This window comes from Parasteatoda tepidariorum, chromosome 5, assembly GCF_982258835.1.
Source record: "Parasteatoda tepidariorum strain Cologne lab strain chromosome 5, Ptep-v5.0, whole genome shotgun sequence".
Lineage (NCBI taxonomy): Eukaryota > Metazoa > Arthropoda > Arachnida > Araneae > Theridiidae > Parasteatoda > Parasteatoda tepidariorum.
This window is the reverse complement of record NC_141759.1, coordinates 81,068,829-81,085,368: the sequence shown is the minus strand read 5'-3', so window position 1 is coordinate 81,085,368 and position 16,540 is coordinate 81,068,829.

Here is a 16,540-nt window from a genome sequence, read left to right as displayed (position 1 = left end):
TTTTATAAGTAGTCCGCGCAGACTGTTTAAAAAGTGAGCCAGTTGTGCGCATGAACCCAAAACCTTTTATAAAAGTAATTCTTTCTTCTTTCTTTATTTAAACAAAACTGGGTGCCTAGGCCGCGCAGCGGCCCTTATAAAAGTAATTGAGAGAAATTTATCTTACATATTTGAGAGCTGAATCTGTAGTGGTTGACAAGTGAATAAGGCAAACCAGTAATATTCTTTAATAATTAATTCATATATTAAATATATTCTGTATTAAATGACTCGTTCAGTAAGTGGATATCCTTCACGGTGGTCTGATCGGACTACCTATAAAAAACTGTGTGGAGGCTTTCAGTTATAGGAGGCGTTGGTAGAACCATCACCTCCTACATCAGAAAGCCTCCACACGGTTTTTTATTAGTAGTCCGCATAGACTACTCAAAAATTAAACCGGTTGTGCGCATGGAACCCATACTCTATTCTAAAGATGACTGAGAGAATTGTATCATATATATTTGAGAATTGAATCTGTAGTGGTTGACAAGTAAATAAAACAAACCAATAATATTCATAAATTAAACATATTTTTAGACATATATTTGTTACCACTCTCTTATTTTTACTAGATTTTGTATTTAGGGTCTCTTTCGTAAACTGGTTTTCCTTCATAATGGTCTGATCGGACTACCTATAAAAAACCGTGTGGCTTTTTGCTGTAGGAGGCCTTGGGTGAACCTGGATCGAATCCCAGCGATAACAGGTTGATACGAATTCCGCTCCGGCACCGGTATATAACTTCAAATTAAATGTTGCATAGATTCGACTTTTTTTGTTTGCTTTTTAAAGGGCATAGTTTAAATTTGTTACTATGAAGTGATGAATTATATAAGCTTACGAACTATTTAGAAATAGTGGTGGATAAAAATCTACTAAATTGAATTTATTAAACCAAGAATCACAATTTATAAACTACCACTTTAAATGATATATTTGCTGTCCGGGATAAGTTGGCATCTCTGCAACAGTGCTGACGACGTAAAATATCCTCAATGGTAAATTCGACGTAAATATCATGGTTAACTCCCCTTAACTTTAGGCTAACCGTGGAACTTTTTTGTGGTTTTCCTCTCCATGTAACGCTATTGCGGGTGAGTTCCATCAGAAAGTTCTCCACGAAGGCCGATTTCTCCAAATCCTTAATCAGGAAGTTCCCTTGTCTTCTGTATTAGGTTCAAAATTACAAGGCTACGGAGTTGAACGTTAGTAGTCGTAAACCCAAAAAATTGGGTCGGTTGCTCAAAGGCAGTTATAAACTAAACTAAAATACCGTTGCCCTATTTTTCTCTTTTATCGAACTTTATCCTTTTTTGCATACAAATTACCTACCACATCGAATGTTATGGACATTATGAATGGACAAAGGCTTTGCTTTACCCACGTACTCAGCTGCAAAAAGTAAAATCAAGTGAATTCATGTATATGTCATAACAAAGCTTAAAATTTTACAGAATCAAACACTAATCTTCCAAATTTCGTGTGCAATTGGGTATACTATAGCCTACGTCACAGGTTGTGTTATTCCTACTAAATTTAACCCATGAACGGCATTTTCTTCGAGCCTAACTTCAAGCCACAAATAAACAAACGAAGTGTTTGATCGTTTAAATAGCTGCTCGCCAGATTTTATTGCATTATAAAGAAAAGTAATTGATATTCGATTTTTGATTAATAATTGATTTATGTGGATAGTGGCATAGAATTTAGCATTGCGTCATGGTAAATGTTATTCCTACTAAGTGGAAGTATTTGTGTTTTTTTTATATTATACCCAATTGCCTACCACCTTGCAGAGAGCCAAGCAATTGGCATTCTTAGAAGTAATATCACATTTTCGTTAATCGAAATATCATAGCTACCGTTAGACCGTTATATCAACAATTACTATCTGTTAAAGATTACTAATACAATGCAACCCTGCGTTTTGATAATAACAAGACGAAATTAAAATATAATTAATAAATATTTATAAACTAGACTGGTAGCTAAATTTCAGTATAAATTTAAAATAATGGAAGATATTTTGAAGTGTCTGGTTATAAGCATTGTATTTTTTCCCTTTACATAGTAAAAATAGGATTTTTTCATGATCATCAAACATTTAATGAAACATAAAAAACCATCTTTACATTACTAGCTGCGTGTTTTTAAAGATCCTAACTAAAACTGATAAAAATTTAAATAAAAAGAAAAGATTTGATTGGTTGTGCGTTTTTGAAGTTTATATCTGAGGAAAAAAAACTTTTGCTGGTGAAATGCATTTATTTATTATAAAACAATTACATTAAAAAATTCCTACTTAAAATCTGTAATTAATTCAAATACTTACATGTGATTATTGTTTTTTTTTAAATGGGCTTTTTATTAAAATAAAAAGATTGGTAGCACAAGTGTTTCTTTATTTGTGCTTATTTTCAAAAAGCAGGAATAGATCACGTTGATCGAGATCCCATGACTGTTAGCAAAAAATGGAATTGATGGTTTCATGATGGTCATATGGCACCCCATCACTAACAGCCGAGAATCAGACATGTAATCCACATGGGATCGTACAGCTACGTCACGAACCCTGAGTCAACAAATGCATACCTGTCAACTTTTACGCATTTGGCGTAAAATTTTATTTTTATATTTAAAGTGGTAGTAGATATATACTATATTTTCTTCTTTAAACTTAATTTTTAAATGATTTTGATCACCCCTATTCTTAAAAAAATTAAGCATATATAGTAATATGCGTTACTATCATGGTTGTCAGCTGATGTTTTTTTCAAATACAACTAATTTTTTTGCCTGCAATTGAAATTTTTATTGTATTTTACTACCACTGGGAAAAATCATAATGGAAGGGATTAAAAGTTGGCACGTACGCAAATGGTGTCATTTGCAAGACAACAAGTGTATACAGGATGTTTGCAGCACGGCGTTTGCAGCAGCATGGACTATCAGCATGGCGACCATGGCTTCGGCTACCCTTGACGCTGCATCACAGACAGGAGCTGGCGACATCGTGGAGAACGCCCATTGGCAGCATGCATTTGACATCGTCATACTGGCCCATCATCTGGAGTAATTGTATGGGGTGCCATTGGATACACGTCTCGATAACCTCTTGTTTGCATTGCCGGCGCTTTGAACAGCAGCCATTACATTTCTGATGTGTAAGGGCCAGTTGCTCTGCCTTATGTTCGAGACCTCCATAACGCTACGTTTCAGCAGCGCAATGCTCATGGGGCCAGCACTGTCCTGACCTTCCTTGAAACAGAACAGGTTCGCCTGTTCTGTTTCAAGACCAGCACGTTCTAGTGATCTCTCACCAATTGAAAACGTCTGGTCAATGGTTACCGAACGACTGGCACGCCACCACTCGTCGGTCACTACATTCGATGAATTGTGGCATAATGTTGAAGCTGCATGGAATAATGTACCCGTCCATAGTATCCAATTTCTGTTCGACTTGATGCCTAGGAAAATAACTGTTGTTATTGCTTCCAGGGGAGGCTGTTCTGAATACTGATTCTTCAGGGTCTATACATCCAAATCACTTGTTCTTCCGACTATAATGTATGTGCCCAATAAATATCATTCTGTTATTTGCATTCCTTCCTATTGTAGCAATTTTAATAGCCAGTAGTGTATATACCAGATCTAGTTAAGTGCCAATGCAAGGTATACATTTGTCCGGTATACCCTACACTGATGTTTTTTAAGATCAAGTGCCACTGCCAGTAAGCATTTTATTGATACTTCGAATATTGATGTTTCTCCTAATCTATACTCGGCAGATATTAAAATATAGAAAAAATATAATGATATCTACGAATAAATTAATGTAAAATCGGATATAGCAATAAATTTTGGACATTCACCAAAGCGACTATGGGATAGCAGTAGTGTTAAAGGTGTTCTATTAAAAGTAACAAAAAATCATTACAATTATGATACTTTTAAAAAGTAGGCGTAATTATCCTTATTCTTTAAATTTTACTATCTTATTCGCTACCAATTTAATAAAACTTTTGAAGAAAGCTGAATTGTTTGCATAAGTCTTTACGATAGCGGATAAATACCTGATCAAAATACACTCTATAACAAAAAAATCGACGCACCAAGAAGGAGTTGTCCGATTGAAACGAAAATTGGTGGATAGGAAGACAATGTACAGAATAGTAAATGATTAAAATTGCAGAACAATTGAATAATTTATTGCAGAGTTACAGTAACAAGTTCAATAAGGTGTTGACCCGCCTTTAGCCTGGATATAAGCTGCCACACGGGCAAGGCATAGACCAATAAAGCTCCTGGATGGTCTCTTGCGGTATTTCCTGCCAAATTCGATCTAATTGTCGAACGAGGTCATCAACATTCCGTGCCAGACGCAATCGCCTTCCCATCATACCCCAGACATGCTCGATGGGAGAGAGATCTGGTGATCTGGCAGGCCAAGGAAGAGTTTGACAAGCTTGCAGACAGTTAATAGCATAGCAACATGTGCCGTATGTGGTCTGGCATTGTCCTGCTGAAAAACCAGCCCAAGGCGCTGCAAAAGGAACGGTAGCAAAACAGGTCTTAGGATGTCGTCGACGTACCGCTGTGCAGTAAGTGTACCTCTAATGACGATCAAATGGGTCCGGCTGTCAAAGGAAATGGCACCCCAGACCATAATGCCTTGTTGAGGGCAGGTGTGGCGTGCGATAGTGAAGGCAGGATCCCCCCTCTGCCCTGTGCTTCTCCAAACACGTCTTCGATTATCGTCAGGACACAGTTGGAAGCGGGATTCGTCGCTAAAGACTATACGTCCCCAGTTGGCATCATTGCAGCCTGATCTGTTCAAAACATTCATGCATACGAAATTTCAAAGCAATCGCATGATTGCTTCTTGGTGTGTCGAATATTTCGTTATAGAGTTTATATATTTCTTAATATCATTGTTTTTTCGGTAATTGTTTTACTACAACTTGGAAAATCTATTCTTGAAAAAGAGTGAAAGTTGGCAGGTATGCAGCATAGTATATACTGTATTAAAACTATTATATCCATCCTTTAATCGAAGATCCATTTTATTAAAAAATTCGGAATAGATTTAAAATTCAGCGTGGGTAGCGAAACAAAATATTGAATAGGAACTTATAAGAAAGTGGGCGAAAGTGGAAAAGTAAGAAAGAAATGAAAGTGTTATCCAATTTAATACTCTGGTGTTATTTGTATAAGCCCACACTTTATATTTAAACTTTAGAAGCAATTTTTGCTTTTCTCTATAAAATGGCTATTACTTATCTTCTAGAAATTATTGCCGGAAGTCACATATAATATTGACTTAATATTAGCTACATTAACACCAAGCATTAAGAATACTCTATACAAATGTAAAATTATCATTATCTCAAAAATAAATATTTCCTTCAATTTTAATGCAAATTTCTTTCAGATCGGAAAGAACGGAAGTCTCCAACTATATATATATATATATATATATATATATATATATATATATATATATATATATATATATATATATATATATATATATATATATATATATATATATATATATATATATATATATATATATATATATATATATATATATATATATATATATATATATATAATACTTCATATTCTTTTTTACTCCGGCGTCGAGCAGTACACACATTTACTACTTACTGCTATGTTGTCATATAATTTCGAGCTCTTCCCAGAAGGCAAGGGAACTTTTGTATCAGGCATTGGGACAAATTTGTCTTCGCCTTCATGTGAGGCTTTTTGATGGGACAAACTCAATTTTGCTTTGTACAAAATTTCACAAAGAATAAATCTTTACAAAATTCAACAAATTAAGCTCAGCCATGTTTATTATTTCGTTACCAGTTTGAACAGCTGGGGTTCCCGGATAATAAATGACAACTTTTGTCGTATAAGCAGGAGATTTTTTTTTTGTTATTTAAAATAATAGTAATTTTATAATTTAAAATTTATCATTTAATGATTAAATTTCACTTACAAAAATTTCGTATACCATTATTTACGATCAATTTAAATACGTTTCTTGATACAGGCAGAATCTTTACTGTGTTGGCAAAACTGTACAAATTAAAATTATTCTCATTGTTATTTCGCTATCACATTAAATTTTGAGTAGTGCTGGGACATTTGGTTTGGTTACGTTAGGTACTTGGCAGTACAATAGAAAAATTAACATAAGCGACGTAAAATTCAAAATTGAGATTTTTATATCTTTGTCATTATGTTAAATAAGCTATCTACTACAAAATAAAAGATTTTTTTGTTCAAAAATAACTTTTGCTTTATAGGATTTTTTTTTTACATTTTAGAGTTCTTAACATTACTTACATGCAAACTTTTGCGCATTTTGAGTAAAATTTATTTTTATGTTTAAAGTGGTACTTAAGTGCATGTTTCTATTTCTTGGATTTATAAATTTAATTTAAAATGATTTTCGCAACCACTACATTAAAATAATTTAAACATGGGTGCAGCCAGTGTTGTGACTCTTTTTACAAAGTGTTGGGCAAATTTCAATCAGCCTAAACTCAAGTTTACATATTAATGACAATTCTCTAACAGTAAGAAAGCAATTTTTGATAATCGCGTAGAAGGTGGCAACATGTGCTACCATCTGAAAGATTTTATAAAAATGATAATAAAATTCTAATTCTTACCTGCCTTCTTTGACGTTTTAGAAAAAAAGTTTTTCCTTGTGGTTTGGAACTGAAAACTTAATTAAGATTGCAAACTGGGTTGGGTTCGCTCAACAAATCAATTACTCAAACAAGAAAAAAGCGGCGTTAATATACAACTTTAGCTACCACATTAACATAACAATTACGTTAATTTTCAACTCGTTGGAATTTAGTAATGTCTAAGAATTAAGTTACTTTTCAGTTTTCTGTAACAATCATGCTATTATTCAGCCGTGTACAATTAAATTATGTCTAACAATTAAGTAACTATTTAGTTGTCTGAAACAATTATGTTTTTATTCTACTGAGTGCAGTTTAATTATGTCTAACAATTAAATTACTATTCAGTTGTTTGCATTCAACCTTGTTATAGTTCAACCATGTACAATTTAATTACGTACTAATAATATGACTATGACTATTGTCACCATAGTCATAGTCATATTATTACTCAAGGCTCTTTACCCCCATCTTACCTTTTCATCTTGATTTGTGAAATCGTGAAGTTTCATTATAAGTTTTGAAAACAGAAAGAAAATGAAAAATAATCATGGAGTAGAAAAAAGTAAACATTATTTTAAACAATTTGTTGCAATTGCAACGCCATTATCAGAATCGCAGCAACAATAAGAAATCTGAGTTATGAACAGTTAAGGAAAAGACTGCAGCGCCAATCGCTTGAAGTGCTATAATTTAAAATTATGAATTAAATTATAAGTATCAATATAAGATTAAAAATAGTGAAGAATTGATTGAATTTATCTAATAAAATAGCATCGCCAGTGAAATGTGGGAAAGGTGTCTGATTTTGAAATCTTCACTTAATATTTCTGTTTTAAAAATATTGTTGTAGTTTGCGGTTGAGGATTTTTGTGCTTTTTTTTTTATATAAAATTGCGTGTTAACACTAGGTTTACGGGACACGTTATTTTGACGGATTTCGACCTTTGTAAGGAAAATTATAAAACCCGTTTGAATTTTTATTTTATCTCTTGTAATGACTTTTAACCATTGATCGAAGTAAATATATATTAAATGCTATTTACCTCAAAAGCGTTGAAATATTGAAATTCTCTATGTGGTATACCTATTTCTACGGATATGCGTCAATTTGACGCAATCATAATTTAGACAAAAGTTTAAGTAAACAAGCAATTATCACATCAATAATAAATAAGAATGTACCGACAATACTTCGATTCGTTATCTCAAATAAAACAAGTGATAAACAACTGTTGCCGATAAGCAATAATAGAAAGAACAAACACAGAATGTCAATTGATGTCAGAGTGTCAGATTTTGAAGGTTTCAGTTGCTCAGTTCGAGTATTGAAACATAAAATACTAGAATATTTCATAAATATATATCTCATATCTTCATTTTTTTTCTTATAGTATACATATACATTGGTTTCTAAGTACAGAGATGCCAACTGCTCCGGACATGCGAAAATAATTTAAAAAAATGGTAAATAACAACAAAGTGAATTTTGAAATATGAAGTGGTGGATAAAAATCTACTAAATTGAATTTATTAAATTAAGAATCACAATTCTTTCATACGTCAAATTGACGTGTGTCCGTAGAGATAGGTATATAAGAAACGTCCGTAAACCTAGTGTTAAGTGTCATAAAAGTTTCAGCGAGGGTCTTTCCTTTAAAATCTCTATGTATTTCTTTGTTTCGAATAAAATTACCGTCACTATCTTGTTGAATTGAGAATACATTCCATTAAAAAAAAAGAAATTTATTTTTAATCGTCTGATTTTAATAACTTTTCAAAATCCTCTTAAAATGGTTTCATATGAATTGATGTACTGTGTACCGTGTTAAAACTCCTTAATTTTGAAAAGAATAAAATAAAAAAAAAAACAAATATGGTTCCACTCTGCCATAAAATAGGACATCAATTCATTCTTTATCTCCAGATATAAGCAAAACTGATCTCGAAGGAGGAATTTTACGCTCCCACTAAAGGGAAAAACACAGGACAAAAAAAGGAAAGTGGTTATTCCAGAGTTTTAACACACCTGCGTCCCTCAGAGAATAATCGAACGGAATACCTAAAGAGGGTACCATGTAAAAAGTGAAAGGGCAAGCGATCAATAGAACGATATATAATAATAGGAGTATTGGTTTCTCATGTATTACCATTAACTGTAACTTATGAATAATCTGAGAAAAAAGAATATAAAAAAAAGAAGATTCTTATATAAGAATCCTTTTATTAGTATCGTTTTTTTTTTTTCAGAATACAATAAAAATGATGGCTTATTTAGAGTTGCCATAGGTGACTTAAAAGACAAAAAGTGGTAAGTATTAAAAAGCAATCTTTTATTAATGATGTTAAAATCAGCAGCTTTTTTTTAGTTTACTAATAAAAGTGAATGAAACATATATTATAGCTTTATATATGAATAATTTGAAATATAAATCATAATGGTATTTTCTGTATAATGTAAAACATAATGTATAGATTGCATAAGTCATAATGTATTGTTTTGTATAAAGCATAATGTATCGATTACATAATTTATTAAATGATAAATTAACAAAATAAAATTAAGTTTCTGCCACTTTTCTTAGTTACTTGTATTATCCTTAATTTTAATAGTACATTATGACGTAGCTCAAAATTAAGTTACTGATTCTTCGGACTTTAGTCATTAACCCCTTGGGGACGGGTGATTCAGAAAAGCATTTGTACAAAATCCGAATCAAGTTGCAATCAAATAAAAAACGGTAACTTAAATGTAGTCGTTGCTAATTTGACAGACTTACTTTGCTTTTACTTTAATTATTGTTAGTTTCATCATATATATAATCAATGTTCTTTATCTTCTTTATTTCGCAAAACTGGGCACCTGGACCGCGCAGCGGCCCCTATCCCATACATCATGAAATATTATATACATTGATTTAACGACATTTGTATTTTAGCAACAGTATGGTAGCTATTTCTAAAAGTCAAGCGTTTTGCTTGATAACTTAAAACATTTTGTACTACATTCAATTTAAAGATGGTTATTATATACAGGCATGATTTGAAAATATACATAGGTACTTATTTACAGACATAATTGGAGATATATAATCAATGTTAATTCAAAGTATAACTGAATAATTTTATTTTGAACAAAGTAATGGTGAATTAAAAAAATCAAACAATTATAACTCCGCCCACAAATAAACTGCTAAATAAATACTTTAATTACCAGTTTTATCTTTTTACCCTGATTGATACGGTTTTATGCTGTCTTGTATTTGTGACAGTCGGCGCGAAAGGGTTAAAGACGAGGAATAATTTTGATGATTCTACTGGTTGTCTAATACAGTGTTTTCGGAGTTACTATCCAGTGCGGGATATCTACTCCTTCACCTTTAGGATAATGAATGAATTGAAAATGGGAAGGGCGGTATGGGAGTATAACATAAGTATAAGTTAAGTCTCAGTAGGTAGGAGTTGCAATAAAAAATAAGGTCAGGGATTTATAATATTTTATTTTATTTTTATTTTTTTATTTATTTTATTGAAATTACATACATTTGCTTACTTGTGTGCTCAGATTTATAATATACGGCTGTAGTATTTTTTAAGAGTTTTATTTTATTATCTTATGTGGTAGCAAAATTTTTGAACTCATGCTTGATTTCTTTTTTTACAAATTTGATTTAATAAACTTATAACTGTCACTACATTTACATAGTTGAAATATACATAAAAAAAAAAACTCTTACTGTTCTGTTGTATTCTAAATTATAATATAAATTATAATAAACTATAATTATATAAAGTATAATAATAATATATTACTTAAGTAAATTCCACAATGGCACGAACTGGAAAAAAAAAAAAACTTTTTCGAAGAGTTTAAATTTGGCAGATAATACTTATGCAGAGTTCGTGCAGTAACTAACAACGTAATTAACAAAGCGGTGCGAAAAAGAACTTGCAAATGAATTTTTCTAGCATACATTCTAAAGTTTAAAAAATAGGTATTTTACTCACCACTACTTCTAAATAATTCAAAGGCGTATGTGACAAGCCACTTAGCTATAGTTGGTCGTGATGTTTCGGTCAACTCTACTAAGATGGAGAGGGTTTTTTTTGATTCGCAGATTGTGAGGTTAATAACTTGATTTTAGAGAGAGTGATGTGACTGAAGAAAAGCGAAAGCCACGTTTAAGCTTTATCTCGAATTATTATTATTTTCTGAATATCACTTTTTTTTTGTGTTGGATAACAAGCGAGCATCCGTGAATTTAAAGTAAGATGTTAAAAAACTCCCTCCTTATTTCAGGATTACCAAAAAACAGGTAAGCCACTTTTACTCTTCATCTTTTGGTGGCCATCCGGTCAAAATGACCAATCTCCTAGACTACCAGTGGTGCTCCAAGGTGCCCATAGAAGATATTCTGGCTCAAGCTAAAAACAACCAGAGATGCCAATATAAAATACACAAAAATAATTTTATTTATATACACCAGATGACAACTTGCTCCGGACAGCAAATATATATTTTAAAGTGGTAGTTTATCAATTGTGATTCTTGATTTAATAAATTCAAATTAGTTGATTTTTATCCACCACTATTTCTAAATAATTCGTAGGCTTATATAATTCACCACTTTATGGCACTTACGACTTGCTACGCCTTTTTAAAAGCAAGCAAAAATAGCCAAATATTTGCAAAATTTACTTTGTAGTTATTTACCGTTTCTTTAAAATTATTTTGGCGTGTCCGGAGCAGTTGGCATCTCTGAACAACGGCTCAGCAGACTTTTGGTTTAGCATTGAAGCAAAAGAAAAATCTTGTGCTATACCACAGACCTAACCGGTACGCCTTAACCCCTTGGGGACGGGTGATTCAGAAAAGCATTCGTACAAAATCAGAATCAAGTTGCAATTAAATAAAAAACGGTAACTTAAATGTAGTCGTTACTAATTTGACAGACTTACTTTGCTTTTATTTTAATTATTGTTAGTTTAATCATATATATAATAAATGTTAATTCAAAGTATAACTAAATAGTTTTATTTTGAACAAAGTAATGGTGAATTAAATAAATCAAAAAATTATAACTCCGCCCACAAATTAAATTCCTAAAGAAATACTTTGATTACCAGTTTTATCTTCTTGCCCTGATTGATACGGTTTTTTGCTGTCACGTATTTGTGACAGTCGGCGCGAAAGGGTTAAAGCAGACCTAAATGCTTCTGTACCGATAAAAAAAATTAAAAGTATGATTCCAAAAAAGCGGGTCGCTCCTTATTCAATGTGACGACTCAGAAACTGCAAAATACATCTTAAAGATAAACACAATCCTAAAGATTCCTGTAGCAGCTAAATGCCTTCTAGAATGTTTTTCCACCAAATTTATCCTCCGGAACTTTCATGTTCAAACTTCGGTTTCGGACATTAGTCGGGAATTCAATTTAGAAAACAAGACACAGGCTCTAGAAATTCCTCGGTTTTTAAAACAAGGGAAACCGACCACCACAATCCTTTTCAATATCTTAGGTACTGTTGTCCCAGAGAAAATCCGTCTCTGGTATCAATACTATGAGACTAAACTCTTCCAAGATAGCGTTACCTTATGCAAAAACTGCTGAAGTTTTGGCCACCCCGATAAATACTGTAAATTTTAAAATTTTGTTTTGATGAACGTGTTTCTCCGAAAGTGTTGGAACCACCAAATGTTAGATTTTAATTTTATCAAATCAACCTCTCCAAAAGTGTTTTGGAAAAATATTTAATTTTGATCTCTACTGTAAATTTGTTTCGCTTCTTCAAGAACAGCGTACACTCTCACCATCTCATCGTCATCATCTTCACCACCAACAACTCAACTCACAAAAGATACACCTCACAGCAAGGGGGATAAAAGCGGGTAGTAGAGATCCACCCCCACATCATCAACAACAGGCAACAGTATAGTTGGTCATCTTAAAATTGGCAAAATTAGCTTAAAATCTACTAATTTTAGTGTGTAGTTCTCTACTGATTTTTTAATACATTTTGTCGAATCTGGAGCAGTTGGTATTATTTAAATGTAGCTGTGAGCAACATATCTTTAACACTTTTATAGGCCATTTATTTCTAGTAAAGGTAAATTAAAGTATTTTTTGAATTGTTTTAAGAATAGTAATTGATATTACTTACTTACTTTATTTACAAAAATTGGGCACCTGGGCCACTTAGCGGCCCCTATCCCATACATCTAGAAATTTACAGAAAATTTATAGTAATAACATTTTGAATTTAGCAGTCGATGTGGTAGCTAATAGAAAAACAAGCACTTTGCTTGAGTAAATATAACATTTGAATATCTGATTCATCGAATCTAAGTTGATATATATAAATATAAACATAATTTGACATATATATACATAAGTTGACATAAATAAATAATAACATAAATTGATACATATTTCACTAATTAAATTTCTATATTTTAACTAGCACATATTTAATTGTGACATACATTGAAGTTCATTCGAATACATTGTGGTAACCATAAAAAAAAATTAAGCCGTTTGCTTGTGAAATAATAAAACAATGAAATTTAATATGACAAATTGACTTAACACTAGAAATATTGATTGTAGACTTAAATTAAAAATAAAGATAAAACATGATTGGATATGTACAGTAATTGATTTTTGAAAAATGAAAGGCATAATTGATGAATATAGATAAATCATACCTTGATACATGATGAAATAACATATTTGGAGAAAATGCAGTGAATATATTTTATCAGAGAAGTATTGCTTATTAAATACAATAGAATTTTCAAAAGAATTTAACATGCAAAGTTGATATATATGTATGCATAAATTGGTTATATTATCAGAAAATAATTCTTAATGTAATTTAATTTAACTTAAGTAAAAGTCTGATGTGAAAAGTTCAGTGAATTTAACTTGAGAGTCTTGAAAATAAAAGTAGAACTCACTGGGATTGAGATGTTTCCCCGATGATCCCCCGCAGAAGACGGAGCACTTCTTCATTTTTGAGCAATTCCTGTAATTCTTTGATTAATGACACTAATCGATGAGCAAGTTTAGGCGTCGAATATGATGTTGTTCGAGGGCTCCTTCTGCTGGGACGGGTCTCGCACCCAGTATAGTTGGCTGTGTGGCTTTTGTAACAATTACAGCATTTTGGAGGTGTAGTTCTGTCTTTGTTGCATTCATGAGACCTGTGGTTTTCAGCGCATTTTACACACCTTGCAGGCGCATTGCAGTGGCTTTGCGTATGTCCATAATTTTGGCAGTTGTAACATTGTGTAAGTCGTCGACCTCCTCGAAATCTTTCGATTTTGATCGGAATCTGCTGTATGTTGTTGACTTCGAATATTCTTTGGTGATTCGCCGTTGATGTTAGGATTATGAGAAAGAGTGGAAGGAGCCGATAGGCTTCTCCCATTCTCTTCTTAAACTGCACAATTTTAAAGGTTTCAATACTGTTTTTCTGTAATTCTGTATTGATGGCATCTGTATCAAAGTCCACAGGCAGGCCCCGGACCAAAACCTTAATATATCTGGCTTGCAGTGTTATTTCAGGTTTGCTGGGCGGATCCCGTACTTTGTCGGTATCCTCCTTAGGTTTTGTTGTCGGCAAGATAGTGACGTCATCTGTTGAATTATGTTGGCTAGAAGAAGGACAGCTGTTTGCAGATATGAGTGTAGAATTATCTTCAATTGTTTTGATTGCATTTTGCTTTTTCTTCTTCTTTTTTCTTTTCTTTGCAGGTGGTTCTGTGCTATTGTTAATATTGATGTCCGTGTCTGTTTCTGTATTCGGTGTTGTATTCAGGTTTTCATCTTTATTTTCCATGGTTATGTCTTCAGTGCTTGGATTAATTTCAGTCATTATTGATTCGAGTTGAATGGAGTTTTTATTCATCTCCTTCTTTTCTTCCGCTTGAAAGTTTTTCCTCTTCCACCTGACGTGATAAGCTGCATTTGTCAGTTTTAGGAAGTAGGAGTATTCATAGTCTCCAGAGTAACTTGATCTTATTTGAATGAGCAGTTTGCTAAGTAATTTATCTAAACCAATCAGCTCTTCTGTATCAAACTGAGTGTAAAACTCTACGAGATCGTCAATATGTTCGTGTTCAACTGGTGGAAAGTATTTTTTTGATATCCCACAGGTAGCAATGATTTCTTCTGATGACGTGGATTCTTTGCAATGCGACGGTGAATTACGAATGGAGAGTGAGACCTTTCCACCACGAGCTGTTTTATGATACGGCATGACTTGAAAAAACAAAATGGCGGGCTCAAAATCCAGACATCAAAATGGCCAGTTGTCAGTATTGTCTCTCCCGACTCAGGAACCTGACGAGATCAAAATCTGTATCACTCACCTCGTAACGTTCAGGATAATCAGCATCAATTCAGCATAACCGGCATCGCAAGGGAGAAGAGAACGTCAGTAGAGCATGATCAGCATCAGTTATCGGCAGCGTTTTCGCATGGCATCATTTCGAAAAACTCTTCCTTAAAGTGACATCACCGCATCTAATCCGTGACACATGACATGATGTCATAAGAATCCAGCTGCTTCCCTCCTCATATTCTTGGACTCAAAAATGATAACCAGATGACTTAGTAATTGATATAAGAACGAAAAACCCATTTAGTTTATAAAAAGGCAATTTTTTGGTGGTAAATATATTTAACACAACCATATATTACTTATTGACTTTTATTTTTTTTTATTTATAAAATAAATTTTATAAATGCTGCAAACTTCAAAAGGAATTATGTATTTTATATCTTTTATACGTTTTTGTTAAACTAACAAATGGTTACCAATTTTATTCAAACGCACTTCAAGAAAGCTGAAGTTATTAACAAATGGAAACCTAAATTAAAACTGGTAAAAAGTGGTGGGAAGTATACTTCCCAAGGCCTTCAAAAGGGTTAAATGGCTAAGAGTTTACTAACCTGAGAATTGACGCAGATTTTTCTACCTCTAAAAAATAATTTCCACAAGACGGAGCAAATTTGCATTTTTGAATGATTTTAGTTTTTTTCTCTAACTGTAAGATTCTCATGCTTTTCTTTAGTATTTGAATTATTGTACTGATCAAATGCACAACTTTGCAATTCTTTTTAAAAACAAGAAACTCATCTCATGCTTTAAAATTTGCTGCATTACTTACATTTTCTTGCAAAATAAATATGAGTTATCTTATTTTTAAACATGCCAGCGCTAAATCTCAACGCAAGTAATTAAATTTTGAAAACGAATTGTAAACATCTCTGCTTTATAACTCGTAATTCTATTAGACGAAATGAAAAGAAGCTTAATTCAAATGAGATTAATAAGTTAGAGAACCATAATACATTTTTGGTATGTTAAAGCTAATTTGAAAGATAAACATTAGTTATAGTACTAGTTATGGTATTATTATCAGTTATAGTCTTTTATTAGTTGTTGTACTAGTTTATTTGTGACTAAAAATAATATTTATAATGTTAAATTTTAAAATACATCCTTAAATTAAAATCTTTATTAAATTGAAGACTATATTTGAGGGTTGATACAGGGCAACCAGATTTGTACGTTTTTTGTACAAAAATTTATTCTAGTGGGGACCAAGTTAGTGTTTTTAATGTATTATTTTTCATTCATTTAAACTTATTTTCTACACCACGGCATATAAATGATTCAAAAATTCATATTCAACTTTGTTCAGTTCTTTCATGTTGAGGCTTTTGAATTGTTAGCAAAACTACCAAAAATTCTGAAAGATTTGGTTTTTAACCCCTCAGTG